Consider the following 18,465-nt stretch of genomic DNA (forward strand, 5'->3'; position numbering starts at 1 on the left):
ACACAGAGAGAATCTGTGCAATTTTTTTGATTGCCATTCACTCTCTCACTTACATTCACTCTCTCCAGAGTTTCCGTTATCATTAGTTCGGAGAGCATTATCAGGTTCATCATCTCAACCTGAAGGAACCAAATTCGCTCTACATTTAATCACACCTACAGCTGCACGGCGCCAACCACAGACTGGTAAGTGACCAACAAGTTTCCCACACAAGGAAAAAACGGTCTGCCATGTAATAACATCAGGGATGCCTGGAATCCCACTGCCACATCTCCATCATAGGGTGCCTTCTTCCTCACAGATATCCAACCCCAAATCGCGTGTGTCATGTGACCATGCAAGAACTGTGCGAGATCGAGGGCTTTAAAAGATCATGAATGCCATCTTAGATCTCTTTGATTTTTTTTTTCTTCTGAGGCCACAGGACAGACAGACATAAGGACACTTTCAAGAGGAGTGCTGATTATTTATTTATCATTTGTATAGCCATACAAGGCACAAATGTGTGGGCACTTGCTTCTTTGATGAATATCACAAATTTTATTTTCTTAAATAAAAATAAACTACTTGATCAATTTTCTTCAGTTTTGGAATATAACATCTTCATGCCGTGACAAGTAGGTACATCATAAGGATTTTTTATTTTGTTTTCCTAAATAAGTGCAATGACACGCGGAAATTCAAGTGCAATGTAAACAGACATCTCGCTGACCAACCCCCTAAATACTATCCCTGCAAATCCGGTCCCAAATAGTAGTCCCCATCACAACTAAGTAGCTTTGTGCTTTGTTTAGGGTGAAATAACAATAATAAAAAATAAGAAAAGAAACTTCATTATGGTTCATCTGTCTCAGTTTTTATTTTTAACAAGTAAATCACATTTGATTTCTTCTGTTTTTGTTTTTTTTTTCTTTGGAAAAGATGGATAAGAATCATTCAAATGTCCAATTTCAGGCATCGTCCTTTTTTTTATTTGCATTGATTTCCAATTTATAAATAAAACAGTAGATGCATGTGTGTGGCTGTGTGAAAATATTTAACAGATAAACTCCTAAACTAATCGTCACATAACACTGAAACTAACAGGAACTAATAATTATACTCCAAGGATGGTTTATAACAAGTAAAATCTTTGTTTGGATGGATGAATAACGTGTATAGAAAGATGTCAGCTGAAATGTAAAATGTTCATTTCAATTTGCCTACATATTTCTAATACTTTTGTACATATGCAAATTCATTCATAGCTTGAAGTGGTTTAATTTTAAATCTATCTTATCTCTCTCTCGATAGTTCAAATGAACACAACTAAATGTTTTTGGTTTTGATTCTAACTGATGGCACCCATGTCATTCTTTTAAAATCATTTGAAACCAGTATATATATATATAAACTATATATTAGGTATAATATATTTTTTTTTAATTATTTGAAACCAGTACTATATATTAGGTATAATATATTTTTTAAATCATTTGAAACCAGTACTATCTATTAGGTATAATATATTTTTTTAAAATCATTTGTAACCAGTACTATATATTAGGTATAATATATTTTTTTAAATCATTTGAAACCAGTACTATATATTAGGTATAATATATTTTTTAAATCATTTGAAACCAGTACTATATATTAGGTATAATATATTTTTTAAATCATTTGAAACCAGTACTATATATTAGGTATAATATATTTTTTTAAAATCATTTGAAACCAGTACGATATATTAGGTACCATATTTTTTTTTAAAATCATTTGAAACCAGTATATATATATAAACTATATATTAGGTATAATACAGGGTAGAACGATAAATTTTTCGCCTTAAAGAAAACAACACTACAGCTTTATTTTAAAACTTTTATTGAAAAAATCAATTCAAGTAACTTGATTATGTAGTAAGGTAGCTGCCTTCAGCCTCAATCACCGCCTGGAACACACCTTTTCCACAAGCAACAGTGGGAGCTCAGCGAATACTCAGTGGATGGCGCTGATCAGACTGGCTTTGGTGTTGTGTCAGACATGATACAAAGCTCATATCACTCTTGATATTTGGACACAACTAGCCAACTAGTAGATGGTCTGCAACAAAAAAAGAAAACCAGTTTTCATCAAATGGAAATGAAATCATGTCGTCTTTTCTAGGGCAACAATTTTATCGTTCTACTGTGTATAATTGGCTCTGTAATAATAAATACGAAATCTGCATAAATTAAAACATATTTAAGTGTATTTTACAACCTAGCAAGGCTGGGCACCCCCACTAATATGAAAAAAAAACATTTATTTTATCTTGAGCATATTTTAAAGTAAGCTATCCAATTTCATTAAAATGTGCAATTTCAAGCATTATTTTTTTTTATATAAGACTTTGATGCAAAGATGTAAAAAGAAAAAATGAAGCAACAAACTTAGCCCAATCTCATCATAAATTTATTTAAACCTGAAAGAGCCTTATCAAATGAGAAAAGCTAGTCTGGGTTTCAAGAAAGGGGCATAGAATATTCTTAAGTGAATAAATTGTTCCATACTCAGTTTCATTGGATTAAATCCAATACCAGAAATCCTAGGACAGCTCAATTGACAACGCTATATATATAGTCTTGGAAGTTTTTAACCATTAAAACTATACAAAAAAAATTTATCATTTATTAGAAAACTATTTAGTCAGTAAGTCATTTAATCACCTGCAATCACTGCATCAATTTGCTCTCTCGATTTCACTATAGTACCAATAGTAATTTATTTTTTAAGGGATCATCAGTTGTTTACCATGAAGCACTGTTTCAGGGATTTAAAAACAAAACAATATATTACATCATGGCTCTCCAGCAGTGTGGATCAAACACCACCTCCTTTAATCTTAAGAAGAAGACATGTTACAAATATTAGATTTAGTTTCCTATTCTTAATTACTTTATTTAACCTATTCATGTTATAAAAATGAATTTCTTACCCGTGAGATTCATCTGTTTCCAAATTCAAAATGGATATATTTTTTAATTTACCAGTCTTGTATTTATAAGATTAGGATTAATCCATTTGACTATTTATCACTGCCGCTGTGGTTAGTATTTTGCATATTTACATTCTTATTTATTGAAAATTAAATATATGTAAAGGTTAAAAATATTTATAAATATATACATTTTTTTTTAATACATTTTATAAATTACTAATATAGTATTGGAATTCCTTTACTGATATATTCTGGTTAATTTTGTTCGAACATGTTTTTTCCTCACATATACACACCCACATATACGCACGCACATACGCACACACACACGCACATACGCACACACATGCATGCATAGACACATCCTCATACACACACACACACACACATATGCACACAGACGAAACGTCACTTCCCCTGAAAGGAATTCCAGACATGCGCAGTCAAAACACTCACCCCGATATAAAAGTCAACAACACTATTCAACTTCCTCTTTCTTCCCTTTTGTCTGGTTTCAATACGAAATCTGCATTGATCAAATATCATATTTAAGCATATTTTACAACCAGGCAATGCCAGGCGGCTTGCTAGTATATATATATATATATATATATATATATATATATATATATATATATATATATATATATATATACTGTATTAACAAAACCAAGACTTCAAAAAAGGAATTGGTAGCAACAAAAAGTGTATTTCATTGTAAGTTACAATTGTTTCAATACCGGTTGGACAATTTCAAGCATTATGTTGTTTGAAAATCTTCACATAACCAGCCTTTCTTCAGACTTCTTGAATAAAAAACACTTAACAATGGAACATTATTTGAAGAAATTTCCCTTAAAGAAATGAAGCATGCGAAAACATTTATCCTGGATGCATCCTTTGTCAAGAGCTTATTTAAATATTAATATATCACCTAATTTTCGTATCCTTATTTAAAAACCTGTCATAAGAAGTTTCCACAAAATCCCGTAGCCATTTAATATCTTTTAATAATACTATTCATTGAATTCCTAAATTAGATTTCTACATTTCTTTATTTCACATAATTAATTCTTTTTAAAAAAATTTTTTGAATTTTATTTTTATATTTATAATATAGCCAGAACAACCTAGCTATAACGTTACGGTTATTTTTAGTTTTGTATTTGTTGGGGACATGATGGTCTGTTGTGTGATAGATGACCCCATCCCCATGTGCGAGTAATGGTGGATGTATTTAATGGTAGAGGAATTGAAAAAGCAAAAGGTCGCATAATGAAGATGAAAACATACCGTTATATATCAGCGAAAGAAATGCAAAGAAATTTACATAAATATATATAATATATATATATATTATATATAAATATATATACATGAAGAAGCGATAGAAAGAATGAGAATTCGTTAGAATAAGAGGTTGTTACTTGCGATCAGTAGCTGTGAAAGTCTGACTGGCTAGTCAGGGGGGTTGTGGGGGTTCATGCCACCCGGAGCGGTGTTTGTTACTTCTTGACTGCTTGAAGGTCCAGCGCGAAAGAGGAAGAAATATGGGAAAAAGGAAATGACGTAGCTAGGTCACTCTTCTGAGTTAAAGGGCAACAATCGAGTTAGGCTGGGAGTTTTCAACTTCCACAATACTCCCTTCCTAGTTAGCTAGGAGCTAGAGAAAAGAAAATTTTAGAAAAAACATGCATATATATGTTTGCGTGTGTGTCCACTGTATAGAGAACGAGAGAGAATTTTTTTATTTATTAAGGAGCAGGGTGAAAAGATAGTTGCAACGTTAAAGGATATCAGAAAAAAAGTGTTCAAACTTGTACAACTGTGGGATGGTCACAGGAATGACGTTATGAGTTTGAGTGCAAGTGTTGCGGTCATAGACTGTATTGCCATGGAGTTTATGAAGCGTGCGCAAGGGTCAGCACGATGGGTTGAAGTTGGTTCGCGTTGGTCGCGAAGGTGTCGACTACACACTTACGGTCACAAGTGGGTCTGCAAGGAAATTTGTCTGTCCGTAGAGAGCTGTGTCAACGTTGTTCAGGTGCTCAGGCATACTCAGTGGGTCGGTATTTTTTTTTTTTTATTTTTTTTTTTATTCAATTTTCACCCCAAACAAGGCACAGTGCCACTTTGAAGCAGGGGGCTACTATTAGGGAATTAATTAGCGGGGTCATTATGAGGGGAGAAGAGTAGAAAGATGTTTGTTAACATTACACTTAAACTTCTGCATATCATTGCAGTTGGGAAAGCAGAATCCCGGAAGGGAGTTCCAAAGACCCGCAGTTCTGGGGAAGAAACTATTGGAGTAAAAGGCTTTCTTGCACCTAGGGATCTCTACTGTAAAGGGATGAGACTTAGTAGCTTGTCGGGTTTGTCGGGGGTAGTTACGTCGGGGAGGTACAAGTGTTTGCAGTTCGTCAGAGCATTCACCATTAAAGTATTTGTAGAACAGACAGAGGGATGCAACATCTCGTCGATGGGACAGAGGTTGAAGCCTAGATGACAGTTCAGGACCTATCAGGTTGGCGACTCTTTTTTGAACCCTGTCCAGGAGCGAGAGACAAGCAGCAGATGCACCAGCCCAGATGTGACAACAGTACTTCATACATGGGCGAATGGTTGCCTTATAGAGGTATAGGATACTGGCAGGCGTAAGTAGTTTTCTAGCACGGTAGAGGGAGCCAACCTTCCTTGCAGCAGCCTTGGCAATGCTCTCAATGTATCTATTCCAGTTCATATTCCCTGTAAATGTTAGGCCAAGGAGTTTAAAAGAAGTACTTTCAGGCAATGTGTTCTTGGCCATTGCTATTGGTGGTAGAGAAGGTTTCTTGTAGTTATTGAAGGAAACAAGCTTAGTTTTAGCAGCATTGAATGTGACCAACCATTTTTGTCCCCATTCCACTACGGATTGGAGGTCGTCCTCTAGTGTTTCTGCCATTGCCTTGGATATGTGTTCATTTGTTTTCCCCTCATATCTGTTATAGAGATTGGTGTCATCGGCAAATATACCCATCTCCGAAACAATATTATCAGGGAGGTCGTTTATGAATATCAGGAATAATAGAGGTCCAAGGATAGACCCCTGAGGTACTCCTGCATTTATGTCATATTGTTTGGATGTATGTCCGTCAAGGACAACTTTGATTTTTCTATTACTTAAGAAGGATTTAATTACATTATGAATTCTTCCAGTGATTCCATATGATCTAATTTTCCTTAGAAGACCATCGTGCCTTACCCTGTCAAAAGCCTTAGATATATCAAGGGCTACCGCTCTACCCTCCCCTGTTTTATCCAATGAATGGTATATACGTTCAGAAACTACAGTTAAGATATCTGCTGTTGAACGGGCTTGCCTGAATCCATATTGTTTGTCAGTCAGGAGTTTAGCAGCTGTTAGGTGCTGGACTAGGGCTTGATTAACTAAGGACTCAAATATTTTGGCGAAAAGCGGGAGGAGGCTAATGGGGCGATAATTTAGTGGGTCAGTTCTTTCACCGGTATGGTCTGAATGTCCAGGGATGAGTGTATCAGTGTGCATGATGCAGCTTACTCATGTTAGCTGGAGAACTTCAGTGAGGTGAGGTGAGGTGAGGTGAATCGTTGTGAAATCCAAACGTGTACAGTGTTTGGTGAACATCTTTGTGTTGGTTGTCGCGTTTGGTGCAAGAAAAGGTTGATATCCTGTAAGGTGTTGCCAGAAAGGGTTGATATGCCATGGAGAGGCTTGTTGTCGCTTTTTCCTTTCCATAATTGTGGAAAACTGGAGTTGAAATAGTGTGAGCGTTGCTATTTGAGTTTTGCAGTGGGCTTGTTGCCACACGTTCTCCATGATGAAATCGAAAGCTGAAATTTTTTTTTTTTTCCGCACATGGCAAAAAAATATTTCGGTAAAGTGAAAAAAGTAGTCCGTTCATATCGTTGATTTTTTTTTAACAGACATCGTTGTTTAAAGATACGCTTCGTTATAAAAAATGTGAAGAAGAGAATAAAATGTCTATATTTTTTATAAGTGTGTGAATATAGATAAAACTTATTGTTCTCTTTTTATTATTATTATTATTATTATTATTATTATTATTATTATTATTATTATTATTTAGGCTGCGACGGAAAAAAGATATTTTTTTATTTCATGGTGGTTTGTTTACATTAATTGTCCACGAATAGTAAAAAAATCAAAATGGCGGATGATAGATAATTGACGCACATGTGTTTAGACGTAAATTTGAAAATGCAACGAAAAAGTTTTTTCTCCTTTTTTTTTAAATGCGTTTTTTGTTGTTTTTTCTTACTTTCTTTGTGTATATTTCGCTGATTATTTAACGATATAACGGTATGTTTTATTGCGTCAGTGAGAACGTTTTAAATGTTTTGGGGAATGAAGATTGTTCAGCGGTCGTTAGGTCACAATTTGAAGAAAAAATATCACGTCAGGGTCACCAATCTGTTGGGGACAGGATGGTCTGTTGTGTGATAGACAACCCCGTCCCCATGTGCGAGTAATGGTGGATGTATTTAATGGTAGAGCAATTGAAAAAGCAAAAGGTCGCATAATGAAGATGAAAACATACCGTTATATATCAGCGAAAGAAATGCAATTTATTTACATAAATATACATGAAGAAGCGATAGAAAGAATGAGAGTTCGTTAGACTAAGAGGTTGTTACTTGCGATCGGTAGCTGTGAAAGTCTGACTGGCTAGTCAGGGCGATGTGGGGGTTCATACCACCCGGATCGGTGTTTGTTACATCTTGACTGCTTGAAGGTCCAACGCAAAAGAGGAAGAAATATGGGAAAAAGGAAGTGATGTAGCTAGGTCGCTCTTCAGAGTTAAACACTCCTCCCAGTCAGTAATAACAATGACTGAAGGAAAAAAAGAAAAAGGCAGCATGTCTTATATGAATGACCACAATGGTGATTACTCATTTCTGGTGAATACCGATGCAGAGATAAACATTATCTTGTCACAATTTGGACACAAACCAATTACATCTATGTTCAAAACGCAAGCAGCAAACAATTAAAAATATCCAGACATACAGCACAAAGGAACTTATTTTACATTTAAGACTTTGCCAAAACTTTGTCTAGAAATTTATGCAAGCAAAAGTCAGAATGCCCATCATATTTCCTTTCACATTATAATGACAGACATTAAGATTAAAGGAATACTAACACTGCTTGACTCAACTGGAATCTATTCAGTAACACATCACACAAAAGAATATACCAGCATCTTGAACCAATATTAAAATAAACCAAATCATTTAACATCAACATTAAAATAAAACGCTCAATACAACACTACATAAGAACAACAGTACCTTCAGTTTATTCGAATACCTAACGTCTATTACTTGAAAAATACAAAATTATGCAAAGTGGGAATTTCAGTAGAAGATAAAATAATTAAATCTTCTGAAAGTTCAAAGGCTTTATCTCTCCACCTTGTTCCTAAACGAGATCTGAATTCCCAATGTGTACATGTGTCACTTATCAGCAACTCAATGTGCAGACCATCACATTAAGACATCAAATTAGAACTAATCTCTTCCAAATTGGATCTGACTAAAGCCTTCCATCAGTTCTTAGTAGCAGAAGAGAACATTCCAAAAACAGCCATGATCACACCTTTCTGACTCTTCCAGTTCAAACGGATGCCTTTTGGTTTGAGAAACACTGCCCAAACCTTTCAACACCTCATTGATACTGTCCGATCAGGACTACCTTAATACGCATACATAGATGACAAAGCAAGCTTGGATGAAGCACACAAACAACATTTACACTAAGTTCTACAAAGTCTAGCACAACATGGTCTAAAGATAAATGTCGACAAATGTACATTTGGGGTCAAGTAACTTCAGTATTTGGGAATACCGAATTGATGAACATAAAATTACATTCCTGCCTAAAAGATTGAAGCAGCACAGCAATTCCAACCACCAACCTCACTTCATCAGTTGCATTGATTTATACAATTTGTCAATCATTATCATCGTTTTATCTCAGACTGTTCTGAGATCTGACAAATATCCTGCAGAACAAAAGAAAACGACAAAACCAACAGAGAAGCCTTTCACGCACTGAACAAAGTCAAATGCAAATTGACATATTGCACAAAATTCAAGTACCTCACTAACAACACCCAGGCTAAATTAACCCTAACAACAAATGCAAGCACATCGGCAGTACTGCATCAAGAGATTGATAAAACCAAGGTACTCATATCTTTCTTCTCCTCCACACTCAGTCACATGCAGTCCAAATACATGACATTTTATAAGGAACTTTTAGCAGTCGAACACTTCAAGCACATATCTTGTCACCTGGACTATGTATCCCAGTTTTCAACTGAAATACAATGTATTAAAAGTAACCTGAACATTGTAGCTAATGAACTTTCTCGATCAGACACAAAATCTCATAAGCCCAAAAGAATTGCGCTCATTATCGATGTCACAGTCCCAAATGATTTTGACCTTAACAGAACTGAATGGGAAAAGATAACAAAATATCAGGACCTAAAAAATGATCTAAAAACGACGTGGTCTTCGAAAGAAATAAACATTAAACCGGTTGTGATAGGAGCAACTGGCTTAATAAAAAATAATCTTCAGAAATACTTAGAAGCAATCCCTGGAAGACCAAGGTGTAATGAAATAGAAATAGCAGCCATAAAGGGAATAGCATCTACTCTTAAAAGAGTCCTCGGATATAAATTTAAATCATACTGAAATCAAGTGTTAGTTCCAGGAGGAGTTAGCTCCCTTGATCTGCTCAAACTTATTGAAGTAAAATAAAAAAAAAATCAAACACCATCTTGCAACAAACTCATGAACACTTCTCTGAAACTCACACTTGTACAACCTCATTTTATTGACAAAAATGTTTATCAATACATGACATATTTAAGCCTTATGTCCCATATTGACTATAAAAAATACATATTCAATCATTTTTACTCACTTTTCCATCCCAGCAAAAGAGCCACCCTGAAAATGATCAGTGAAAGATTTGTATAACCTGGGATGAATAAAGATGTCAGATATTGAGATGGCAACTGCATAAACTGTCAGCATTGCAAAGTCTACCAACACACCAAGTCCTCCATTAAGGTATTTGACAATCCCAATGCCAGGTTCTCTCACTTGCACATAGACATCATTGAACCTTTACCATTTTTTATTTGCTAACGATCATTGATCAATTTTCCTGCTGTCCTACTGCATTCCCATTAAAAAACATAACAGCAAACACAGTAGCCAAAACCATCCTAACCCAACAGTCATGATGACTGGAAAAGGCATACAGTTCCAGTCAAAGCTGTTTATCAAATTCAACTTTCTTCTAAGCACCAGGTGTATACAAAAAAAAAAAACTGCATACCATCCTTCTTCTAATGACCTGATAAAGCGATTTCAGAGACACTTGAAAGCATCTCTCACAATGAGACCCAACACAATCGACTGGGTTGATAATTTACCTGTGGTCCTATTATCTATTACAAATGTCATCAAACAAGCCTTAGGTTACACACCAGCTGAAACAGTTTTCGGGACATTATTTTTGCGGGGACAATATTTTGACAACATAAATTTTGTACATCCTACAACTACATTTGTACAAGACTTGAAAGCAAGAATATCAAAATTACATTTCTCTCCTACACAACAAGTATTGAAACATATCCCAAGATACTGATTGATCGAGAATACTTATTTGTTCATGATGATGCTGTCAATAAGCCATACCAACCACACTACTAAGATCCTTACAAAGTAGTCAAAAGGAAAAAAAATTTGCCTATCACAAAAATGAAAGTTTCAACAGACAATTTTTCTCCACACAATAGTAAGAACTTTTAACTTATAGGCATGGATGGACATTCTGTCTCAATGTGCATGCACACAAGCACACACACACAGTTATATGGAATAAGTCAGAGAGAGTAGCAACCTTCGTTGAAGTGACTGCCCCTAATGGAGGTTGTGCGAATCTTTTCTAGTCTCGCACAAAAACACACATTCACATTTCAAGCTATATCATATACATACGCACACACAAACATACGCGCCCACGTTCACACACGTACATATATTCACATTCGCGTACATACACTCACATTCATGTATATATACACACACGCTAACGTATACACATGTACTCACACACACGCACACGAACGCACACATGGACGACGTCACTTCTGCTTTCTAAGGAAATATACACATGCGCAAAAGACCACCGGAAACGAGTATAAAAGAGAGATCATATCATCTTCTTTTTCTACACGCTGGACTATCATTCTCATTTCCACTACAGCACTCATTTCTCTTCCCACACGCGAACAAACGATAGAGACCCGAACATTTTCTTTTCTTGCTACAACACCAGTCCCGCAACGAACATTGGTTACACACGCGCGGACATGAACACATGTTATTACTTCAAACATCCATTCTATCCATCAATTGAAGGAGTCTTTATTTCCATATGGTCCGTTACATTTCATGGTGACCCCGTTATTTTAAAATGTAATGGATGAGGTTGAACGAAGCACTCATACAGACACAGACTCTCTCTCTACAACAATAAACCAGCTAACAACAAGAGACGCACGGCAAACTATAAACTTTCCTCTTCACCAGTTGACAGCGAGAGACGCACGCAAAACTAACCACATGTGATACCCTTTTCTTTCATTTGTTTCTTTCACGAAAGAAATTTCTGTTCATTTAATTCAATTTAACACGTCGTTCGTTTCTTCCTCGAGACAATTCATTTCCCTAATTCGCACCACCACCACAAAATGGTGACACCCGAACGCGAGAGGAGCAAATATTGCCTCCTATGCCACAAGTCCACAACAAACTGGCACCCACCTGATGCGAAATGAACAAAGCATGGCGACCCTTTTCAAAATTAATTGTTTTGAGCAAAACGCGCATTTTATTTGATAAAGAAAAAAACGAACTTTTCAACAAGAAAACTGCTACCGACAAGGACCTCAGCGAACAACAATGACGAAACCCTCGTCAGACTCGGCAAAAAACGAACACGGAGCTGTCGACTTCACAGCGAATTTAAAAAAAAAAATTCGAGTTCGACAAACATTTTCACGGTTTCCTGACATTACCCTGCAACAAACGTGAGGAGCAAAATCACATAGGCCTATGTACAATTCTCTCCCGCACAGCAGACGCAACAACAAAGAAGCAGGACATCCCTATCAACACATAGGAAGAAGTTGAATCAACAATACGAGTTGAGATGCACCACGCACGCTGATAAACTCATAACTTGGAAGTTTCGTTGACAGCCGGCAACCAAACCCCATTCAACAAGAACGAATGCGCACCTAGCGCCAGTCCAAACGATGCACACATTACTGCAGACTCACTTGCGAAGATACCGTCAACTGGGCACACACACGACGTCACCACGAAACAAAAATTTTCCTTCCAAACGAACAATTCACTTCTCTGTCCAAGCAACTCGTTGCACATGTCAGCACACAACAGAAATCAAACAAACAAATGTCAGCCTAAAAAAGAGTAAACGCATTTTCCACGCGTAAGTAAATACCTTTTTTTACGAGCACACTTCGTTTTTGACATTCCGTTCTTTTTGACGTTTTTCAAACAACCACACCAACAGCAAAAAAAAAAAAAAAAAAAAAAACAGGGCGAAAAATCAATTGCCGAAAAAATTACCTACAAAAAAAAGTATATATATATATATATATATATATAAATATATATACATTGCATGTATTTTTTTTCCTAGGAAGGGGAGTATTGTGCGAACCCTTTCTAGTTTCGCACAAAAACACACATTCACATTTCAAGCTATGTCATATACATACGCACACACAAACATACGCGCCCACGTTCACACACGTACATATATTCACGTTCGCGTACATACACTCACATTCACGTATATATACACACACGCTAACGTATACACATGTACTCACATGGACGACGTCACTTCCACTTTCTAAGGAAATATACACATGCGCAAAAGACCACCGGAAACGAGTATAAAAGAGAGAGCAACAACCGACTTCTTCCTTTTAGAACCAGCGACCAGAGAGGTTGGGCTAACCAGCTGCTTCCCTTTCGGGAGGCGCACGCTCGCGCGCGTCAACACCCCTGTGACTATGTATGGGGCACAAGCTAAAGACCGTATGTACACAGTCTCACTCTTTCTCTCTCTATCTACTACTGGTCCCTGAGTACACCTTCGCGTAGCTGACTGCTAACTGACATCAACTCTCATATCATCTTCTTTTTCTACACGCTGGACTATCATTCTCATTTCCACTACAGCACTCATTTCTCTTCCCACACGCGAACAAACGATAGTGACCCGAACTTGAGATGAACACACATTTTCTTTTCTTGCTACAACACCAGTCCCGCAACGAACATTGGTTACACACGCGCGGACATGAACACATGTTATAACTAAAACGTTCATTCTTTCAACAGCAAATAAACAACGTTTATCTTATCCATCAATTGAGTCTTTGTTTCCTTCAATTCCATTCGTTTCATTATTCTTTTGTAACGGGATTGGGATTTATATATCCTAGTCCTCTACAAGGTCTGAACAGAGCTGTTAGGGAGAAACAAACCAAATATCAAGGTCTCATGTATGATATGAAAAGAAATTTGAATCTTAGAGAGATATCAATTATACCAGTTATTATAGGTGCCACAGGGCTTATGAAGAAGAACCGGAAGTCCTACCTAACTAATATTCCTGGTAGACCAAGTGCAAAAGAGAGCCAGACAATTGCACTTAAGGGAACAGTGAGGATATTAAAAAGAGCTCTTAACTGGTTTCAATAAAAAACAGGGCAATGTTGGCAGCTGGTTTGGCTACCCCATACCCAGCATTCCAATCTTCAAAGAAAGAACGCACACAATCACATACCATTCAGTGCATAAATTTTTCCTGTCTACATACACTATACACATACACATACGTACACATCATTCAATCTGCACTAATTTTGTATACGTTTTAATGAACATTATTTCATAATTGATTCCGCATACAAAAAATAATTTATTGAATCATTTTTTCGACTTGTTGCGTTGCTTCCATTAACACACACACAGATTCCAATAATTATTGGAGCACCTGAACTCATGAAAAATTATTTCAAAAACTATCTGGCAAATATACTGGCTTGACACAAGTGCAAGAGAGATACAAACAATTGCACTTAAAGGGGCGGTTAGAATCTTTAAAAGATCTTTCAGTTAGGATATCTGAATTAATGGGTGAATGTTTGGCATCCTGTAGGATGCCCCATCCCCAGTTTGAACAAACTGATAAAAAATTAAACCACACACACACACACAATGAGGTACTCGGCGCTCTGTGCTAGCATCCACCTCAAATCCCGTCACTTATCTTTCATAAAAAAAAAAAATGCCAGGGTAATTACTTCAGCTCTGAAGCTAACAGAATATGGACCATTTTTTAAATGACATTTTCTCTGGTGATGGAAACTGAAACGTCCTGTGTAGTACTAGGAGGTCCATCTTCTTAGGCATCTGTCTCCCGTCTTTCGAGAAAGGTAAGTTTATTGCTTAGTGACTGAGGCGTCCTTACCGGGGGATGCCGACAGAACTGCCCGGGCAATTTTTTAAATGTCCAGGGCACTTCTCTTTAAGGACCGCTGGCTTCATTTTTCCTATATTGCTAATTGTGTGTCACATCTTCCTCTGCTGGAAAGAAGGTTATTTTATTTTAATAGGGATGATAGCTTTGTATATAAATTTAACATAAAATGGGCGGGGGTGGTTTCTACTTTTTAATGCAATTACGCGTGATTTTACAACGTTGCTGGTTGAACTTAATGTTAGGGATAATAATTAAAAAACTTAATACGAACTGCTACTAAAAAGTTAGAATACCTCAAAATTTATATACGTAATTAATACCTACTCTAAATGCTGATATAATTGTTTTCAGGTGTTCACACATGGTCGCCTACAAAAAAAAATTGAATATCAGGGGTGGGTCTTTTTAATACAGATATAATTTCTTTTTAATTTCACGAACTTTTTTGCTTTCTTTCCACGTTATGTATTTATCCAAGATTTTGATAAACTCATTGAAACTTTCATCTATTTTTTTCCTTTGTGCCATTTTTGCAGGTGGCTTTTAAAACTGTCATTTTTACGTAAAATAATCATGAAGTACATGTTTATAAAAATTCATTGGCAAGCCCGAAGGTCTTATTTGAAAAAGCCACGTGGTGACTCGTTTAATCAAGAAGAACGGAATTATCTCCCTTTTGTCGCAAGGATTTTCTTCCTTTTTTTTTTTTTTTTTTTAATTATTTCAACGAAATTCATTTTGATAATTTGATTTTCTGGTACTAGTGAACTTATTGATCCGTGCTGAAATAATAACGTTATTATTTAAAAAACCATTCTTAACATGGGGAGGGGAGGGTGTTTTGTACTTATTCTGTACGATTCAATAATAAAAAAAAAACATATAAAACTTTAATTAAACTTGGAAATACGATTTATTTTCTTTCAACGTTTAGTTTTTATAATTCAAATAAAATTTTATTTACTTGTAAACTTTATCTAATTTTATTGGAAAAATGCTTTATCAAATTCTCAAGAAATATGCAACTGAGTTGCATATTTCTTTTTCCCGTAAATATTTTACTACTGTACCATTTTTAAAAGCGGAGTTGCAATGCAACTCCGCTTTTAAAAATGGTCGAATAACAGTAGTAAAATATTTACGGGAAAAAGATTTTTTTTTTCGCGTCATCAAACAACAATTCATTTATAAAAATTAGATTTGGAACAAAAGAAAACTTTTTTAAGAAATGTCAAAAATAAATGGTAGAATTCGCTTGAATATATATTTTTTCCTGTGTTTTCTTCAAATAAATTTGCAAAAAGATTATTTTCAATTATTTATACTAACGAAAAATGTGCTGTTCTTTTTACTCCTTTGTAATTTTATATTAATAGTATTTTTTGTTGTTGTTGCGATTTTTATTAAAATTAAAACAAAAACGATATTAAATAAAGCCTACTTTGTAACTGTTGAATTCTACATTTTATGTTCAACGCAATTTTCTAGTTCTTACATTATTTTTGTAAAAAAATTTTCTTATACCACTGCAGTATGCACTTATTGTGCCATGATGAAATAGTAACGTTATTTAGAAAGAAAGCCATTCTTAACATGAGAATGGGGAGAGTGGTTTGCAACTATTCTGTACTTTCGGCGGACCTGAACGAGCACCCGCCTAATAACGGCTTTCAGAATATCCCCCCCCCCAATCTCTCCATGTTAAGAACGGCTTTCGGTTTTTTGCAATTTTTTCAGTGGATTATTATTGTTTGGACACGAATATATAGGGAGGGAGGTGATTTCCGTTCAGGTCCGCCGTACTTTCACCTAACAATTTCATCAAAAATAGGATATCGTAAAACTTAAAAATACTATTTTAAAAAAATAGCGCCGTACAATAACTGCATAAACACCATTTTGTGTTGTTTTTTTTTGTTGTTTTTTTTTAATTTTGATTAAAATATATTTTTGTTGCTGTTCATTAATGCAAGAATTATGATACTTCCGGTTATCCGTAATATTTCTTTTTCAATTACAAAATCCCATTTCATTCAATAAAAACTGAATTATTTTGTCAAAAATATTTAATATTGTGACATACAAAGAGTATTACATTTTATGAAATATTGAGCAAGGCTTAAATTAATGTATTTCAATAATAGTTCTAGTTTAAAAACAATCCTTTAACATGACAATTATTAGTGTTCGTTTTGTTTATATTTTACAATGACCAGCATCAGCTGATGAAAGGGGTTGTAGCTCAGTGGTAGAGCGTTCGCTTTGCATGCGAAAGGCCCCGGGTTCGATCCCCGGCATCTCCAGAACTTTTGATATTATTTCATATTTTTATTCCTAAGAAAATTGATTGTGTTTTTTTTTTATAACAATTATAAAAAAAATCATTAGGGTTCTTGGCTTACGGGCTAGAATCAAAGTGCAGTATCTGTTCTAATGCTGCCATTGCTGCAATGCTGCACTGCTGCAGTCTGCACTTTACTTTTTTTCACTTCACTTTTTTGGTCTGGGTTAGAGGAAGAGAAATCCTTCATGACTGATACATTTTTTATTTTTGTTATTAAACAGAGTGCTCACTGCTCCTTTTGAGGGGAGCTAGTTTCGGCCCACATTAAAAACCGACCTTGTGTCTAATTCTACACTCGTGGGGAGAGCATGTAAATAAAAAAAATTATAAAAAATCATTATTAGTAGTAGTAGTGGTACTACTACTACTACTACTACTACTACTACTACTTGGCCTTCGGGCCAAGATCAAAGTGTAGTATCTGTTCCGGCAGATGCTGCACTTAAGATAATTTGTACCAGTCAATGGAGGGGAAACCCTCTATACTGGGACAATTATTATTTTTGGTAACCAGAGTGCCCCCTTTTTGCCTACTTTTAGGGGAGCTGGTTTTTACCTCACATTAAAAACGGCCTTGTGCCTAATTTGCTCAGTGGGGGAGCAAATAAATACCATCTGTTCTTCAGATGCGGCAATTCCATTTCTCGTTCTCTTTTAGTGGAGGAGAAATCCTTCACGACTGAGACAATTTTTATTTTTGTACCTTTTCTCCACGTTAAAAAACGACCCTGGTGTCTAACTCTGTCGCGTGGGGAGGCATAACTACTACTACTGCAATTTATTCACTAGGAGTTCATGCGAGTCATTATCAATGATCGTTCACTGGTAAAACAAGTGATGTTCCCTGGAATCTGAATAACAACTAGTCTCCTCAGGTTTTCAATATTCTCCGCTTCTTTTAACAGCTGTTTATAATTGAATTTCTGTGAGATCAAAAGTGCTGGTACCACTGCATTTCTTAAAAAAAAAATTTCTTTGGTTGAGGGACGGTGTGACAGCTTATTGTATTTTTGCATATTTACCCTAGAAGTATCAGTGTCCTTTGATTTGTGTAATGTTATTTCCTTATTTCGATTGTTGTTTATGAAATGTTATCTTATTTAAAACCTACCTATGTTTGGCTAGCGTCACTTGATTATATCAGTTGGTTTCTCTACTCCAAGATTTTCTTTAATATTTCAGCTGTTTTCAGCTTTTCCGTGATATTAATCGTCCCTTACATTCTAATTACTTCTAATCTTTTTTCCAAGTTTCCCATATTTATTTATTTTTTTATGGGAGTGGGAGCTGTTCCTAGTGCTCCTATATTTATTGGTATTACAGCAGTTTTTTTCATTTTCTATATTCGTTTCATCTCTGGTTAGCTCCATATACTTACTTAGTGTTTCTGCCCCCCTTGATCTCCATCTTGTGATCAATAAAATTACCATTAGGCAGCGTTTTTCTTGTTCTTCTTGTTGACTATTTTCATGTCCAGTCTTCTTGCTTGAATAACTTTATCATTTG

At 35.5% G+C, this 18,465-nt stretch overlaps 1 long non-coding RNA gene and 1 other non-coding gene across 2 annotated transcripts; one reads left to right on the forward strand and one right to left on the reverse strand.

The window, feature by feature from the left end:
- Positions 1-834: 834 nt before the first annotated feature.
- On the reverse strand, positions 835-9,398 carry LOC145278095 (uncharacterized). The gene is made up of 2 exons (XR_013868336.1): positions 7,637-9,398; positions 835-2,085 (listed from the first exon to the last, which is right to left on the reverse strand). It is a non-coding gene; the product is annotated as an uncharacterized LOC145278095 (long non-coding RNA).
- A 7,448-nt stretch (positions 9,399-16,846) lies between these two features.
- On the forward strand, positions 16,847-16,918 carry Trnaa-ugc (transfer RNA alanine (anticodon UGC)). Its single transcript has one exon. It is a non-coding gene; the product is annotated as a tRNA-Ala (tRNA).
- Positions 16,919-18,465: the final 1,547 nt, after the last annotated feature.

The sequence above is a fragment of the Euprymna scolopes genome, chromosome 6 (genome assembly GCF_053919585.1).
Source record: "Euprymna scolopes isolate OS-2025 chromosome 6, ASM5391958v1, whole genome shotgun sequence".
NCBI classification, from domain to species: domain Eukaryota; kingdom Metazoa; phylum Mollusca; class Cephalopoda; order Sepiida; family Sepiolidae; genus Euprymna; species Euprymna scolopes.